General features: G+C 47.5%; 1 protein-coding gene across 3 annotated transcripts in view; it reads left to right on the plus strand.

The window, feature by feature from the left end:
• Positions 1 to 16,139: 16,139 nt before the first annotated feature.
• Positions 16,140 to 18,515, plus strand: part of LYN (LYN proto-oncogene, Src family tyrosine kinase) — a 117,136-nt gene continuing 114,760 nt past the window's right edge. For all 3 annotated transcript variants that reach the window (XM_063923741.1, XM_063923742.1, XM_063923743.1), the window contains exon 1: positions 16,140 to 16,416. The gene's annotated coding sequence lies outside the window, so the exon portion shown is untranslated. The remainder of the gene's footprint in view (positions 16,417 to 18,515) is intronic.

Here is an 18,515-nt window from a genome sequence, read left to right on the forward strand (position 1 = left end):
AGCGTGTTGACACTATCCCGTAATTCCATAAATAAAGGCATCCATTCTGGTGTCGACCCCCTAGGAGGTGACATCCCCATATTTGGCAATTGCTCCGCCTCCACACCAATATCGTCCTCATACATGTCGACACACACGTACCGACACACAGCAGATACACAGGGAATGCTCTTAACGAAGACAGGACCCCACTAGCCCTTTGGGGAGACAGAGGGAGAGTTTGCCAGCACACACCAAAAGCGCTATATATGACAGGGATAGCCTTATAATAAGTGCTCCCTGTATAGCTGCTTTTATAATATAATTTTTGCCACTATTTTGCCCCCCCTCTCTTGTTTTACCCTGTTTCTGTAGTGCAGTGCAGGGGAGAGACCTGGGAGCCGTCCTGACCAGCGGAGCTGTGTAAGGAAAATGGCGCTGTGTGCTGAGGAGATAGGCCCCGCCCCTTTTCCGGCGGGCTCGTCTCCCGCTCTTTAGTGTATTCTGGCAGGGGTTAAATATCTCCATATAGCCCCCGGAGGCTATATGTGAGGTATTTTTTAGCCAAATAGGTTTTCATTTGCCTCCCAGGGCGCTCCCCTCCCAGCGCCCTGCACCCTCAGTGACTGCCGTGTGAAGTGTGCTGAGAGGAAAATGGCGCACAGCTGCAGTGCTGTGCGCTACCTTTAGAAGACTGAGGAGTCTTCTGCCGCCGATTCTGGACCTCTTCATGTTTCAGCATCTGCAAGAGGGCCGGCGGCGAGGCTCCGGTGACCATCCAGGCTGTACCTGTGATCGTCCCTCTGGAGCTGATGTCCAGTAGCCAAGAAGCCAATCCATCCTGCACGCAGGTGAGTTCACTTCTTCTCCCCTAAGTCCCTCGTTGCAGTGATCCTGTTGCCAGCAGGACTCACTGTAAAATAAAAAACCTAGCTAAACTTTCTCTAAGCAGCTCTTTAGGAGAGCCACCTAGATTGCACCCTTCTCGGCCGGGCACAAAAATCTAACTGAGGCTTGGAGGAGGGTCATAGGGGGAGGAGCCAGTGCACACCACCTGATCGGAAAGCTTTACTTTTTGTGCCCTGTCTCCTGCGGAGCCGCTATTCCCCATGGTCCTTTCAGGAACCCCAGCATCCACTAGGACGATAGAGAAAAGGGACGTGAAGGTGGGTGTCTTGTGGGGGAGTGTGCTAAGGTTAGCAGGTGTGGTTTTCGCACCACTGCAATGCTGCTCATTGCTGGTACACACCAGGCATTCGCAGCATGGGAGTAGGTCTAGGGCTGTGCACAGCTAGCGAACAGTTGCTACAGGTGCCTGACAGGGCGTAGCTAGCTAATCATTGGCAATAGAACGCAGCTGATTGACATGCTAACGCATCAACACTGCAATTGTAGCTGTAGCACTCTCACAGATGGTATGTACATTTACATTCCCTCATGACCTGACAATATTACCCTGCGCTATGGAAAACATAAGCTTTCCATATTGTCATCTGTAGCGAAGGGGTTAAAAGCATTTAAGCTATACTGGATAGTGTACACTGCGTGGCATCTATTTTTTTCTATTTTAGATTATAGCTGTAGCCACACTCATCTAGCCTGCTGTATTCGCGGCAAGTGTGCCCACCACTAAGATGCGCACGTGTCTAAGTACACGCACCCATAGGAATACATGGGCGCCGTACTAAGGCGCACGCATGCCTCGGTACGTGTGCTCGTGCTGCAGGCTGGATAACCGTGGATACATCTGCATATCTCCAGGACCAACCCCCTGGAGAGTGTTCCATGCCACAAGGAGTCATAACTCAGAGTCCCATAATGTCTTTCAAAGCTCAAAAGTCACCTATCATAGGCAAGTTTAATTCCATCCCTTCTCCCACTGAATTCACACACTGGGGGTCATTCAGATCTGATCGCTGGGCTGCATTTTTTGCTGTCCTGCGATCAGATAGTAGCCGCCTACAGGGGGGGTGTATTTTTGCTGTGCAAGTGTGCGATTGCACGTACAGCAGAGCTGCACAAACTGATTTTGTTCAGTCTCTGCGCAGCCCAGGACTTACTCTTCCTGTGCAATAGAATCCTGATGATCGGGGCCGGTGCTGATGTCAGACACCCTCCCTCAAAACGCTTGAGCCCGCCTGCGTTTTTCAGGACACTCCCTGAAAATGGTCAGTTGCCACCCCAATGTCCTGCTGCGTATGCACCGACCCTCCGTCGCGACTACTCCCCTGTGCGCCGCAAACCCCCTCACCGCAAGTAAATATACTCACCAGTCCAGGGAGCCAGTGATCGCTGCTCCTGCAGGGCTGCCAGGCGCCGGATCTTGTACGCTGTTGTGACCCCTGGTGCTGTAAAGTGCGCTGCCACTTTGCAGTATCACTTTACTGTACCGTGGGTCACGGCGCAGCACATGGGGGACCCGGCACCTGGCAGCACGCATAGGAGCATCAATCATCGGCTCCTGAATGGGTAAGTAAGGTTTGTTTTTGTTTTTTTTGTTTTAAGCAATGATCAGCTTGTGCATCCATCGGACACAGAGAGCTGATCACCGGACGCCAGTCCCCGCACAGCTTTCTCTGCCAGGGAGCAGAGAAAGCTGGACAAAAGCTGCAGATCGCAGTGCTTTGTGAAATTATCACAGGGCACACTACTGTGTTTTTTTTTAGTGATGAGCGGATTCGGTTTTACTCGGTTTTACTCGGTTCTCAAAACGGCATCTTATTGGCTCACGGATGTCACGTGTTTTGGATAGCCAATAAGATGCCGTTTTGAGAACCGAGTAAAACCGAATCCGCTCATCACTAGTTTTTTTACATTATTGTCTTTTAGCAAATTCAGGCCACATCGCATTTCCCATTATAAGTATGGGAAATGCGATGTGTGTTACTTAAAAAATTACAATTAAAGGGTTTGGAGCAGTTTTTCATGAAAACTGCTCCAAATGCCTCTTAATACATCGAAGTGCTACTAAAATAATGTGAAAAGGGTGTGAAAACACCCTTTTTCACATTATTTTAGTAAAAATTTAAGTTAATAAATAGGCCTCTAAGGGGCCTATTTATCACCATCCGCATCCAGGAGATAAAATCGCCCAAACTCGCACTGCGACAATTGATTACATCGCAGGGATGTATCAATTATCGCATGCAGGAACAGAGCTTGCGGTCAGGCTCTGTCCCTGCGATGACACTCTGCAGCATCATTTGGTTTTTTTTTAACGAAAAATACCCCATGTCCCGCTGTACATGTGCCGCCCCCACCCACATCGCCGATACAGCTGCCATCCGGTTGACCCCCCCCCCCCCTTCCCCCCCGTCGTGACTACCCCCGTGCAAATGCCTCCCTAGCACAGTGCTGCCCTGTGATCTCGCCAGCCTAAAATGGCTAGATTATCACAGGGCACACTGTGGTATTTTTTTAGATTTTTTTTTTTAGTAAATCTGGTCAGATCGCGTTTCCCATTATAAGTATGGGGAATGCGATGTGGGTTACTAAAAAAAAAGTGAATTAAAGGGTTTGGAGCAGTTTTTCATGAAAACTGCTCCAGATGCCATTTAATACATTCAGGTGATACTAAAATATTGTGAAAAAGCTGTGAAAACACCCTTTTTCACATTATTTTAGTACAAATACTGTAATGTTAATAAATAGACCCCTAAGAATCTGCTACAGAATTTCTAGGAGTATACAGAGTTATGACAGAACTGTCCAGGTCTGTGTTTACTCCAGAGTGTGAGGGCTGCTGCTGTCTGTGGTGCTCTGAATAAGAATTCCTCTCCTGAGGTAAAGTTGGAGCTCACCTCTGTCTATCTCCTTGTGTACTGCCAGGTAATCTGTGCAACAGCCTTTAGATGTTTCCTGGCACAATTTCATTGTTATATCAGCAGCTGAAAGCGTCATCAGAAGCGGCTCTTACCACGGGCAAGCCGGCTTTTTGCCCGGGCCGCCGCTACCCCGAGGGCGCCACCGCCACCTTGGCAAGAGCCGCTACTCCTGACCCCCTCTCCCCAGCTGCAGCAGGTGCCGTAGGCTGTGTGGGCGCCCGCTGCTGCCGGCATCGCTGACTGACGCTAGAGGTCATAAGTGACCCCTAGTGTCAGTGCGGCGATGCTATGGGAGAGACGGCAGCGTCCAGAGACAGCAGCAGCAGTGACAGTGGTCTGGAAGCAGGAGCGGGGCTTGGAAGTATTGTTTTTTTTTGTTAGTTTTTATTGTTTGCAAGTGGCGCTACTACAGGGGGCACTGCTACAGGGGGAACAGCTACTGGGGGCAAATCAACTGGGGGCACTACTACAGGGGGCACAGCTACTAGGGTCACAACTACTGGGGGCACTACTACAGGGGGCACTGCTACATGGGGAACAGCTACTGGGGGCAAATCAACTGGGAGCACAGCTACAGGGGACACAGCTGCTGGGGGTACAGTTACTGGGGGCACATCTACTAGGGGCACAAGTACAGGGGGATAACTGTGGCCATGCCCCTTCCCTATGAAGAAGCCACGGCCCTATTTTTGACTGCGCGCCTTCAACGTGCACCAATTCTATTTTACCCGGGGAAAGGGGGCGTCAGAGGAGACTTTCGCTCTGGGTCTAGAACTGGCCATGTTGATAGCGTGGCGCGCAGCATGGTGAGTGCAGCGAGCCCGCAAGGGGCTCATTTGCACTCGCCCAGCTGTCGGTATGCTGGCAGTCGGGATTCCAGCGCCGGTATGCTGGCCCGACTGCCGGCATAACATACGACACCCTTCCTATAGTCATGTACTGATGAGTGAATACGTGAGCGCCATTTCGGCTGTACTCATTTACTCCTCGCTTTCTTTGTTGGCAACTTGGCACTACGTTCAGGCTGTCTGCCTATGGAAGCCAGGTCTCTTATTGAGTCCTATTGGAGAAAGAGCGCTATATACAGTCAGGTCCATAAATATTGGGACATCGACACAATTCTCATATTTTGGGCTCTGTACACCACCACAATGGATTTGAAATGAAACAAACAAGATGTGCTTTAACTGCATACTTTCCGCTTTAATTTGAGGGTATTTACATCCAAATCAGGTGAACGGTGTAGGAATTACAACGGTTTCTATATGTGCCTCCCACTTTTTAAGGGACCAAAAGTAATGGGACAAACTAAACAATCCTAAATCAAACTTTCACTTTTTAATACTTTGTTGCAAATCCTTTGCAGTCAATAACAGCCTGAAGTGTGGAACGCATAGACATCACCAGACGCTGGGTTTCATCCCTGGTGATGCTCTGCAAGGCCTCTACTGCAAATGTCTTCAGTTCCTGCTTGTTCTTGGGGCATTTTCCCTTCAGTTTTGTCTTCAAGTGAAATGCATGCTCAATCGGATTCAGGTCAGGTGATTGACTTGGCCATTGCATAACATTCCACTTATTTGCCTTAAAAAACTCTTTGGTTGCTTTCGCAGTATGCTTCGGGTCATGGTCCATCTGCACTATGAAGCGCCGTCCAATTAGTTCTGAAGCATTTGACTGAATATGAGCAGATAATATTGCCCGAAACACTTCAGAATTCATCCTGCTGCTTTTGTCAGCAGTCACATTATCAATAAATACAAGGGAACCAGTTCCATTGGCAGCCATACATGCCCACGCCATGACACTACCACCACCATACTTCACTGATGAGGTGATATGTTTTGGATCATGAGCAGTTCCTTTCCTTCTCCATACTCTTCTCTTCCCATCACTCTGGTACAAGTTGATCTTTGTCTCATCTGTCCATAGGATGTTGTTCCAGAACTGTAAAGGCTTTTTTAGATGTTGTTTGGCAAACTCTAATCTGGACTTCCTGTTTTTGTGGCTCACCAATTGTTTACATCTTGTGGTGAACTCTTGTGAAGTCTTCTCTTGATTGTTGACTTTGACACATATACACCTACCTCCTGGAGAGTGTTCTTGATCTTGACAACTGTTGTGAATGAGTTTTTCTTCACCACGGTAATAATTCTTCTGTCATCCACCACAGTTGTTATCCGTGGTTGACTTGGCCACACCTAATGTTTTTGCAATCTCTCTGATGGGTTTGTTTAGATTTTTTAGCCTAATGATGGCTTGCTTCACTGATAGTGGCAGCTCTTTGGATCTCATATTGAGAGTCGACAGCAACAGATTCCAAATACAAATGTCACACCTGGAATCTACTCCAGACCTTTTACCTGCTTAATTGATGCTGAAATAACGAGGGTATAGCCCACTCCTGTCCATGAAATAGCTTTTGAGTCGATTGTCCCATTACTTTTGATCCCTTAAAAAGTGGGAGACACGTATAGAAACCGTTGTCATTCCTATACCGTTCACCTGATTTGGATGTAAATGCCCTCAAATTAAAGCGGTAAGTCTGCAGTTTAAGCACATCTTGTTTGTTTCATTTCAAATCCATTGCGGTGGTGTATAGAGCCCAAAATATGAGAATTGTGTCGATGTCCCAATATTTATGGACCTGACTGTAAATAAAATTATTATTATTATTGGTGTCTCTCTCCAGGGTCCGCCTCCGCTTTCACACTCACCTTCCTCGATGTCAGCTACAGGGCCACCACTGATGCCTCAGAAATCCTCACCTCGCATAGTCCTGGTCCCCATCATGCTGCAGTGGTCACCCACAGCTGTCCTGCCAGCCAGCGCTTCAGCAGCACAGCCCCTGTTTTTCAAAATAGCTACCACAGCCTTCAGACCTGACCAACTGTCACTAGATTTCACCTGTCCCAAACCCCCCCCCCCCCCCCCCCCCCCCCCGACACTGTGACGTGATCCTGGTCTCCTGACAGGTGTATTTTCTGTTACATGCCGGGCTGCATGGCACACATCTCAGTGAATTATTCTAGAACAGAAGCCCCCATCACACCCCAGTTTCACCTCTCTGCTCAGGAGGATCAATGGTGTGACGTCTCTGCAGTCTGCATTTGTATGCACTTATGTTCTAAGCATGCCCAGTGGACTTTACACAACAATAACGCCTATGCCTAGAACTCACTGCAGTTTATTCCACATATTCCCTCCACCCTCACACATCACACAGGAAGAGAGGACTGACTACTTCTGCAGCAGCTTCTTTTCCGAGCCCAGCACAGAAGCATGAGCAGAGCTGGGGAGAGAGGCTGCTACAGCAGCAGTCTCTTCTCAGCCGCTGCCTGCAATGGGGGGGGAGGGGATTAGTGGTGGCGGGTCCCAGGCCTACGCCGGGCACCTCCAGGTCCGGATAAATAGTACCCACTCCCCTGCCTCTCAGCACCACTGGCGTGAGGGGAGGGCCAAGGTTAGGCTGTGGGAGGGGAGGATTAAACACACTAGGCAGACGATATATCATTCCGGAGCAGATCAGAATGAGATATCAGCCACATCGCTCAGTGTGTACCCACGATCGTGTGCTCCCGTGGGTTATTCTCCGAGTCATCCTGTCGGGTGTGCTGCATGCATGCATGACCCAGGGAATGACGGCATGCATTTTAAATGCACAGGCAACAATACATTGCACCTTCGTTCACTGCATTGTGCTGCTGGAGGGGTTGGTTAGACTCCAGGAGGGGAGGGTTAGGGTTAGGCTGCAGGAGGGGAGGATTAGGCTGTGGGAGAGGGGGATTAGGGTTAGGGATTACCATTACTGCCAAAACTGCTCCATGGCAGCCGGAAGTCACAATCAGCTGGAGTTGGTGATCCGCAGACAGGTAAGTGAGCAATGCAGTGGGACACACTGTTTTGTTGCCTTACTAATCATGTCTGCATTTAATGATGAATGCCGACATAGTCAATGTCTACATTATGATCAAGTCAATAAACACTATGAATGTCAACAAAATATGCTGAACGAGTCATTGACAAGTTTACTAGCATTTGGATGCACAGCATTTTTCAGAATCCATTGTTTTATTCAGTTGTTAACCACAGATTATGCACATTGGAGAATCACATTGTGACCTTCCAATGCTAATAAAAACACCAGCAACAAATGCATGTCAAACCAGTTTGCCTGTGACATCTGTTTTGGCTTGCATTCTTGCTAGTGCATACCTGGCCTTAGTGTCCAAACAGGAACAGAAATGGAAGACCAGTGCTGCTGCAGATGTGCTGCAGTTGAGGCTTGATGTACAAGTAGCTAAATCTATCACTGCTGCCAACAACAACAAAATAATAATGTACAAAATAAAACACACATATTAGTTTCATGGCCCATAAATCAAACAGTACTTGAAATAAGGGGGGTCATTCCGAGTTGTTCGCTTGCTAGCAGTTTTTAGCAGCCGTGCAAACTCTATGCCGCCTCCCACTGGGAGTGTATGTTAGTTTAGCAGATGTGCGAACAAAAGGATCGCAGAGCGGCTACAAAATAATCTTGTGCAGTTTTAGAGTAGCTTCAGACCTACTCAGCGCTTGCGATCACTTCAGACTGTTCAGTTCCTGTTTTGTCGTCAGGAACACGCCCTGCGTTCAGCCAGCCAGACCTGCGTTTTTCCAGGCACTCCTGTGTTTTTTTGAGCACTCACTGAAAACGGTCAGTTGACACCCAGAAACGCCCACTTCATGTCAATCACTCTGCGGCAAGCAGTGCGACTGAAAAGCTTTGCTAGACCTTGTGTGAAACTACATCGGCCGTTGTGAAAGTACGTCACGCATGCGCATTGAGCCGCATACGCATGCGCAGAAGTGTCGTTTTTTTGCAATGACCCCCAAAGTCAAGAAGATCAGTCAATCAAATTTTGGGATAAGGTTAATACTATGTTTGCAGATACATATATTTACTCCAATATCAGGGATGAGGACAAAGGGGATAATTCAGACTGGATTGCTGCAGCAAGAGCGATCACAGTCTGAATCCCTTTGTGGAGTGCGCACGCATACCCCGGGAGCCCAGTGAGATGCTAACAGCAACTCTGGGCTGCGATCTGTCAATCAGGCAGAGGCGGTCGCGGGAGGGGGCATGCCAATGGCGTTAGAATGTTGGCGGGGACAAAGTAGGCGTGTCCGGACCTTTGCAGGGGCGGGCCGCGGCGATTGCGTGATGTCACAAGCAGCCACTGCAACCCCGGGCGTGACAGGTAGCTCCCTGCCAGCGCGCAGGAACTGCGCTGGCAGGGAGCTACACGCCGGGTGCAAAAGCATTGCCGCTGTGCAATGATTTTGCACCCTTGTGGGGGGTAGGGCCAGACATGCGGGGTGGACTATCCCCTGTGCTGGGCGTCCCCCTGCATGTCTGAGAAACTGATCGTAGATGTGCTAAGTTTAGTACATCTACGATCAGATCTGAATTAGGCCCAAAATCCTGGCACTCAGAAAACTGACTGCAGGATCCCAATGGACAGAATCCTGACAAATTCTGCAGGTTAGAAGTGAGGTTAGGGTTAGGCTGCAGGCGTGGGGGAGGTGACTGGTAGGCTGTGAGGGGTAGGGGGCCAGTTAGGGTTAGGCTGTGGGAGGGGACGGTTAGGGTTAGCCTGCAGAAGGGGGTTGGTTAGGGGGGTCCAGTATGACTTACCGTTTGTTTCGTTTTAAGGATTTCTGTCTGGGATAATCACTGACCCAGCAACATAGATTAACTCACCTGCCCATGATTAAATACATCCACAAAACATAATCTGTCGGATGAACTCAAGCACTGGGGATGAGAGCCACTGATGTAAAAAATAGCATCACAGCCATGGTAACTGAAGGCATTGATGCATCCATTTCTGCAATGGCAGCACATGCGTCAGATTTATGCCAGCAGAGAATAGCAGAAAATAAGCCTGGTTTACACTAGGCTTGAGAAATGTAGTAGTTCTGTAAAAGCAAAATATATACAGATGTGTCCTCTCCTGTGCTGTGGGAGGCAGAGTACCCTGGAGCTGCCGTGATATAGCGCTACCTCACGCAGCCTCCAGCTCCCCCTTTCATAGCAATGGGTACCGGGAGCAAGCGTCCTGCTACCTTATGCTATGCTGCGGCAAGTTGCCCATGATGCATAATAATATAAAAGGACACGTCTGTAGTACCCAAATCGTAAGCAATATATAACTTGAATGAAGTAGCAAATACATAAGACTGGGGATGATTGTTTGAGAAGATTATCTCCCATCTAAAATGGCCGAGAGCTAATTCAATTGTTTTGCAACCAACCACGTGGCTGCTTCGTGGATTTCTGCTTGCACCCTCCCGAGTTTAAAAGGACTTTTGTGCTGGAAGCAAATGTCCGGCACAATGGGGCAGATGCATTAAGCCTGGAGAGGTGGCTAATGTGGGAGTGGAAGAACCCACATCTCACCAAAAGAAAAGAAATTCCTTTGTTTGGAGCACTCTTTTAAACATTAAATGTGAATTGAAATGAAAAATTGAATTTATTAATACTTAACTTTTATTATTCCTTACTTGACTAAAATTTGAAAGGGATTGGTATATATATCTCAAATTATTGTATCCCTATATAAACAGTGGTAGAATATAAAATAGGAGCAAAAACAATAGTGAATTATATATTGATGTGATTGCTCAAATAGTAAAATAAAAGTGATAGTAATCTATCCGACCATTCAGACAGACAGCAGCGGTGCTAGGTGAGCAAGCCCAGGTGGTGAAACGTACGTCCTACTAATTACGGCCTCACACACTGTCTCCTCACTGCAGGGGGAGCCGTGATCAGCGGCAGCAGCGTTCAGCCATCAAGCGGTGGTAATTCACTGACCAAAAGCCGGCAGCGGGGAAAACCATGACCAGCAGCAGTAGCCTTTAATGACCTAGCGGCTGGGATCTACGGACCGCCATGACCGGCGGTGAGGTATAGTGAGTCACACTTCAGAGACAACGATCTGATACTCCTCACAATCCCTGTCCTCTCTCCCTGCTTCTTTTCACGGACGGACAGTTGATACCCGGTGGCGCATCCGGACCCTGCAAGGCTCATTAGCATCAGGGCCCGCCTAACACCACCTACGGGTTTTCAAGGTACCCTCCGCTTTTTTCCTTAATTCTTGGCACAGCCCACGATCCCACTCTCATCTGTCCTCCGCTCTAATTGATGAGGCCAGACAGCAGATGGGAATAGTGAACTGGAGTGCCTACTATCCTTTTTTCGGTCTTTATATAGGTATATCTCTACCAGAATAATTTTTTCTTAATTTTTTCTTAATAAGTATATACCGCTTTTTGAAAAATATGGCAATTGGCAAGGTGCAACCAAGGTGGTTATATTTACATTAGAGATACCAATATAAGGATTTCTATATCTTAAATTTGATAATAAAACAGATGTATTGATCTTAATACTTATAATCTTTAACTTAATACTCATAATCTTTGTTGAGAGTATATTTCGGCCCCTGGCTCGGGCTCAAGTGGCGCATTTAGACCCTGCAAGGCTTATTAGCATCAGGGCCTATCTAACACCACGACGGGGCCCTTAGCCAGAGTGCCTGTTTCCTCATTTCTACGGCACAGTTGACGGTCCTACTCTCATCTTTCCTCCGCTCTTGGATGAGGTTGGACAGCAGATGGGATAATTCGACTAGAGTGTCTATCTTTTTGTCTCTCTTTTCCCCCTTCCCTCCATATTTGGTATACAACACATCCACTGACTATGTAGCAATGTACTTCCAGATTTTGGATTATTAATTTTTGAACAAATTACAGAATTGCAATGCATACTCTGTTTATTTTGAATGTTACTGAATGTCTATTGACTCATATGATCTTGTTATTTAGTGATTGGAATTTAGCCCCAATACAAGGTGGCTATTTACGCATCTATATCTGCTCCATACAATTATGATACAACACATGCCATAATACTAGATATGGATAATATTTCTGTTACATGACAAAGGATCAGTCCCTTCTTTGTGTATAATTTTGATTAAGGTCGGGGGATTAGCCGATCCAATGAATTCATATAGAAAGAGGTACACCGCTTGATGAAACTCAGACGCATATTAATAGTCTGAACTTACTGGTGATACTCCAATGGCCATGAATCCTCTGACCATATGAGAGTATAGAAAAATCACCGCTGCTGTCTGTCTGAATGGTCGGATAGATTACTATCACTTTTATTTTACTATTTGAGCAATCACATCAATATATAATTCACTATTGTTTTTGCTCCTATTTTATATTCTACCACTGTTTATATAGGGATACAATAATTTGACATATATATACCAATCCCTTTCAAATTTTAGTCAAGTAAGGAATAATAAAAGTTAAGTATTAATAAATTCAATTTTTCATTTCAATTCACATTTAATGTTTAAAAGAGTGCTCCAAACAAAGGAATTTCTTTTCTTTTGGTGAGATGTGGGTTCTTCCACTCCCACTGAATTAACATGTATCTGGTACATATTCCTAGGAGCACCTCCAACGTCAAAATAGCCGCTGATGCGGGTTTAATTGGTTTTTTTGTTTAGTTGGTTTTCGTTATCAAATTAATTAATCATATTTAGTCTGGTGCAGGATAAACTCTGTTTTGTCTTGAGGTGGCTAATGTACCAGCCAGTCAGCTCCAATATGTAAATTTACAGTTAGGAGCTGATTGGCTGGTGCGTTATCACCTTGCACTTATCAATGTTTTATCACTGCTTTATCACTTCTTCAGGCTTAATACATCTGCCCCACTGTAACTGCAGCACAGGAGAAGTTGCTTTATGTGGCTAATCCCGGGCGAGAATGCAGCTGTTGTGAGCATCGCAAACAATCGAAGTAGCTCCCAACCACTTTACAGGAGCCTATTCTCTAAAAACAATTGAATTGCCTCCTCTGTGTCTTTTCAATAAAAAATAAACCAAGTTGCATAAACAGTACAATTAAATGCAGACGCAAATATAAAATAAAACTATGTAATAAGTTAAATTAAATACAAAGATCCAATAGGATTTAGCTTTTGTATAATGGACATATTGAAGATGTCAAACAAATAATAGAAATAGATTGCGGAAGCCACACTTGGGGCACTGGCGGCATCGGGGTCGGTGACATCTGCTGCGGTCAACAGCCCCAAAGGCATGTGCATTCGGAAAGAGGCATGGGTTTGTGGGAGGTCCCCCATTTACATCACATCGGGGACAAAGCCAAGATTTCCTGGAGATGCGGGACTATAACCCACGGATACTGCACCTGCAGTGCCGGCTCCTTCTCAGTGACAGGAGCCGGGCAACGCAGGATGTCACTCTGCAGCACCTGGTTCCCGGTGATTATGCAGGAGCCGGCATTTTGGTGTCACTCCCTGGAAGGGTGACACCAAGGTATAGTCCGCACCCCCCGAACACCCCTTGTGATGCCTCTGACTAAGGGGACTTTGTATTAACAATTAGTTTTGTTGTAAATATTTTCATTTTTAATGAAAATATCCCCACTATGGGGGTCATTCAGATCTGTTCGCTTGGCTGCGTTTTTTGCTGTCCTGCGATCAGATAGTCGCCGCCTACAGGGGGAGTGTATTTTCCCCGTGCAAGTGTGCAATCGCATGTGTAACTGAGCTGCTAAAAATAAGCTTGTGCAGTCTCTGTGTAGCCCAGGACTTACTCTTCCAGTGCGATTGAATCCTTCTGATTGGGGCCAGAGCTGACGTCAGACACTCTCCCTGAAAACGCTTGAGCCTGCCTGCATTGTTCCGGAAACTCCCTGAAAATGGTCAGTTGCCACCCACAAACGGCCCCATGTCAATCACCTTGCATACGCCCGTGCGAATGGATCCTTCAACCAACCCGACGCTGACCGCCAATGCTCGTTGTAGCTGTCTGTCGCGGCTGCGCATTGCGGTGCATACGCATGTGCAGTTCTGATCTGATCGCCCCGCTGTGCGAAAACGCACAGCAGCGATCAGATCTGAATGACCCCCTATGTACTAAGTGAAACCCGCAGGGACAGTGGCATTTTAGAGTTTATCATGTTTGTGAAAGAGTCCTCCAGGGAATCTGGCACTTGCGCACAGAGTCAGTCTCCGGAATCCGATAAGGCTTAAAGCAGTTTACACCATTTCAGGATAGTGTAAACTAACGTGGCCGAAGTTTGGTGCAGGGTCAGACTGACCCACAGGGGAAACCACCGGTGGGCCCCACTGCCTGCGGATGGGGGGCCCACTCCTTCTAAGGATTAGGTCCCAAATTGTTAACTTGAATTATACATTATTACATTATACTGCACAGAACTATGGTGTATTTTCTACAGTGCATTAGTCTGGTACATTATCATGCATGCACTAGCAGTATTTATTATATATATTTATCACGGAGCTTCTAAGCATGGGCCCCTACCACTGCAATTCTCCGGTGGGCCCTTCATTCCCCAGTCCGACACTGGTTTGGGATCAGATCATAGTCTCCATTTAAAATAATAATCTGCAGCGCTAATTAGCCTTTTGCAGATTTCTGTGAAATCTCCTGCATTAAACTGGGTACACTAGACAATATAGTGGACAATGTCCCCGATTCCGAGACATCATTCACGATATTGTCTAGTGTGTATGCTCTATGTTGCTGACTGAGTGCATTCCCACGCATCATTAGCGACAATCCTGCATGCAGGTCTGACGGGCGATATTGCCAGCGAGGGCCATGCTGCCGAATGCCCGCTCCCCCCCGCCGCCATTTATCACTGCCGGCATCGGCATCTGGGTATGCACTTGCGAATGCCTGTCCCGCTGTCGGGTCCCGTTGCTAACAAGATTGCCAGGTACACACGTCATCCAGTGTGTATCTGGTATAGGCTATTCGTACATAGCAAGTATACATAAAATTATGCAGAAACTGCAGTTTCTACATAATTTTATGGGGAAAAAGTTGATAAATAGGCCTCTAATAAACAGTATGGGATGGATCAAGACACAATCAGCCAATCGGAAGTGCTGCGGAATATGTGTGCGCTATATAAATAACTGGTAATTAATAAATAAATAAATAGTGTCTGACAATCGTCAATCTCATCAGTTGGTATTTTGCACCTGCAAGTTAAATTCTCTTGGGCAGTTACAAACAAATGCATGTTGCAGTGAATGTGCCCTTTCTCTGCCAACTCTTGCAATGCACGCCACCTTTATTCCCCATTCTACTGCTCTCTACATGTAAGGAGCAGAGGCGTAACAAGGGTAGGGCGAGTGAGGCACGTGCCCTGGGCGCCTTGGCAGGCCCAGGAGAGGGGGGCGCCGCTGCCGGCCAGGGCATCAGCCCACTCGCCCCCATCACGCCGAAATGTGAGGGGAGGAGGGTGCAGCGTCTCTCCCTCCCCTCACCGCCGCCAGAGCACTAGCAGCGCTGCCAGCAGCGCTGCGTGTGTTTCCGGTCTCCGGCGTTAGCCAATCGGAGCTTGCGGACCGGCTCCTGATTGGCTGCCGGTCCGCGAGCTCTGATTGGCTGGCGAACCGGCGCCACACAGCCGCCGGAGACCGGTAGCGGTGAGGGGAAGGAGAGGCGCTGCACTCTCCTTCCCTCACAGACACAACAGGTGGTGAGTGACCGGGGGGGGGGGGGAGGCCGCACAGTGGGGCATGTATCTGCCACAGTGGGGCATGTATCTGGCACAGTGGGGCACAGTGGGGCATGTATCTGGCACAGTGGGGCAATGTATCTGACACTGTGGGGCAATGTAACTGGCACTGTGGGGCATGTATCTGGCACTGTGGGGCAATGTATCTGGCACTGTGGGGCATGTATCTGCCACAGTGGGGCACAGTGGGGCATGTATCTGGCACAGTGGGGCATGTATCTGGCACAGTGGGGCATGTATCTGGCACAGTGGGGCAATGTATCTGACACTGTGGGGCAATGTAACTGGCACTGTGGGGCAATGTAACTGGCACTGTGGGGCAATGTAACTGGCACTGTGGGGCATGTATCTGGCACTGTGGGGCAATGTATCTGGCACTGTGGGGCAATGTATCTTGCCCTGGGCTCCAAAAACCCTAGCTACGCCTCTGGTAAGGAGGCTTTCGTCTGACTGATGTGGAAGAATTATTTCTCTGCATACATAATACAATTTATCCCTGAAAAAACATGCTTATTTCCAATTAGCCCTGCACCCTGAGAGGTTCCTACAGTGGCCAGAGAGGTGCTGAACAACACAGAGGATCTCTTCTATAGCCGGCAATACAAAGTGCCTCTGGCACCGTCACAATGAACTTCATTTCCCTTGGTGAAGAACTTACCTTGCCCCCTAGCCTTTAAAACCCTATGCAAATTCAGCTGTGTGGCTACACACCAGGAAGTACAGCTGACAAAAAAAACTACCAAGCCCTGTTGTTCAGATAGTTCCTCATAGTGACCGGCTGCAGGGGAAGCGGCCACCGCCACCACTGCTGCTGCTGCTGCTCCCTCTTCCATTCCCGCAGGGCTAGAAAGCCATATACTACCGGACTTCGCGGACCTCGCCTCCCTGTTCCATCCACACCTTGCTTTCTATTATCCTGGCTGCTCCCGGCCGCTGCAGGGATCCGCTGTAACCTACAGATCGAGGAGTAAGTAGCTGAAGGTCTGCGCCCTCCCGTGTGATAATTCTCTTTCTGGGCTTTACACCTTTGAGACCCCCCCAGGTGCACCTGTTATGCGCCCCTGTGATTGTGGTTACTTTGCTGATGGAAAACAACTTCTAGCATGTGCTGCTGGGAATTACAGTAGGACGAAAGGGTTAAATGTTCGCTCTCTTTGTGGGCATTAGTAACAATGTGTTGCTTTTACAATTGCTGCTGCTAATTTGGTATATTCTAGTTGATTTTTAGGAATACAGGATGATGTGTAATAAGGATTTGATTTGCTGATGTCTTACTTGTCATTCATTAGTGCTTACATCAGTATTAGCTAGGACCTGCATTGCACAGTGGTGAGACGGGGGTCACTGCTGCTGCTGGAGAGTGAGTGTTACCGGCGCTTACATTATTTATTAATATTAATTACTATGACCAAAAAAAGTTAGAAACTAATATATGAACAGTAAGTTACTGTATGTATGTGACCTGGGTTTATTTTTCTGGAATTAACTTCTTTATGCATAGCTCTGTGTGAAAAGCAGAACTAGAAAATATTTTTTGCTGCCACAGTATATTACACATAGCATTAGTGGTCACTAATATTACATGGCTTTGAAACCCTTTATAGTGTACCCGTTACTCACAGTGGAGGAATTATTTTTATTCATTAGAAACCAGAGACATCGCAGAGGCATGAGGCGCTGTGTGTCTCATGCTTCACTTCTAAAATTGTCTACCACTGCTTGTTGGAGGATGTTTAGGAAGCCTTTCATATGGTAGAATTTGTTAATATTAATAGGACAGGCTGTAAATTAATTGATTGAAGGCAAAGGGGCATATGTATCTTATACCCCTTTCAGACATGCAGCTAAATCCTGGGTTAATGTACACGAAGGCGCATCAACCAGGGATTATTGCATGTGTGAAAGGACACAACCAGGGATTCTCGGGTCACATGTCTGAAAGGGGTATAACACTGTGTAAGTGCCGCATTTATTTTCAGTGCACATTGCAACAGGAATAATTATTTTTTAAAGGGGAAGATTTGTAAACTGTTTGGGGAAGGAGGCGTCAATGTTTTCCTGTGGCCGCCACTAGATGGCGTCCAGTGGAGCAATTCAGTTGTTGCTCCATTCGATCAAGCTGCAGCTGGGGGGGAGACATTTCAGCTCACAGGGGTAAATGTATTATACCCACAGTGATTGTCCGGGTATAATCCACCCTACTTCGCATCTTTACTGAGGCAAAGCAGGAAGCACTAGCTCGTTTGCCGGCTCGGGGGAGTGAAACCTCCCCCTCTGGTGATTCCTGCAAGACCCACCCCCCCACACAGCGCATCAGCCTAGTGGCCATGCGCTGTGCCTCACCCTCGGCCGGCTCACTGGGCATGCACAAGATCTCACTAGTATTGCAAGATCTCACATGCAGCCCAGAGTCGGCAGCCGCCACAGCCACGGACAGCGATGTCCCTGCTGTGGTGAATGGGCAACCTGCAGCTGTCAAAATCGATAGCTGCTGGTCTCGGAACAGTCACTACTGACCGGTCATACATTGTCCGGCATATTGGTGCGCTATCTTGTAGGAGTGCACCTATCATGTACTAAACACCGGCATATTTATACATGAGGGAGATGCAGTATCAGTGCACAAAATGGTTGATCATACATTTACCCCATAGCCTCCTGAGGTGCGAGCTAAATTGTGCGAAAACATAGTAGCCGTTTGAGCTCTTTAACCGGGACTTTAGACGAGTTTAGCCACTTTGTGCAGCTAAACCCGGGACTAATGGGTGCGCCTAACGGGGGAACAATTGAATAGATCTGGTGGGCACCCATTACGTTTGGGTGCCCACAAAACAATTCAATTTCCCTCTTGGAGAGAGATAAAATGGAGAAGTTGCCCATGGCAATCAATGAACTGCTGCAAGCTGATTAATTTATCTCTCTCCAAGGGTGGGATGTACTAAAGGTAAATTGCGTTAAAAACCCAGTTTTCTGGGTTTTTACAGCATTTTAATATGTACTTAGCCCTGGAACCCAGGGCTTCAGTGTGGAGGATATGACTTCTTTCCGCATCCTTGCTGAGAGGGA

The sequence above is a fragment of the Pseudophryne corroboree genome, chromosome 5 (genome assembly GCF_028390025.1).
Source record: "Pseudophryne corroboree isolate aPseCor3 chromosome 5, aPseCor3.hap2, whole genome shotgun sequence".
Lineage (NCBI taxonomy): Eukaryota > Metazoa > Chordata > Amphibia > Anura > Myobatrachidae > Pseudophryne > Pseudophryne corroboree.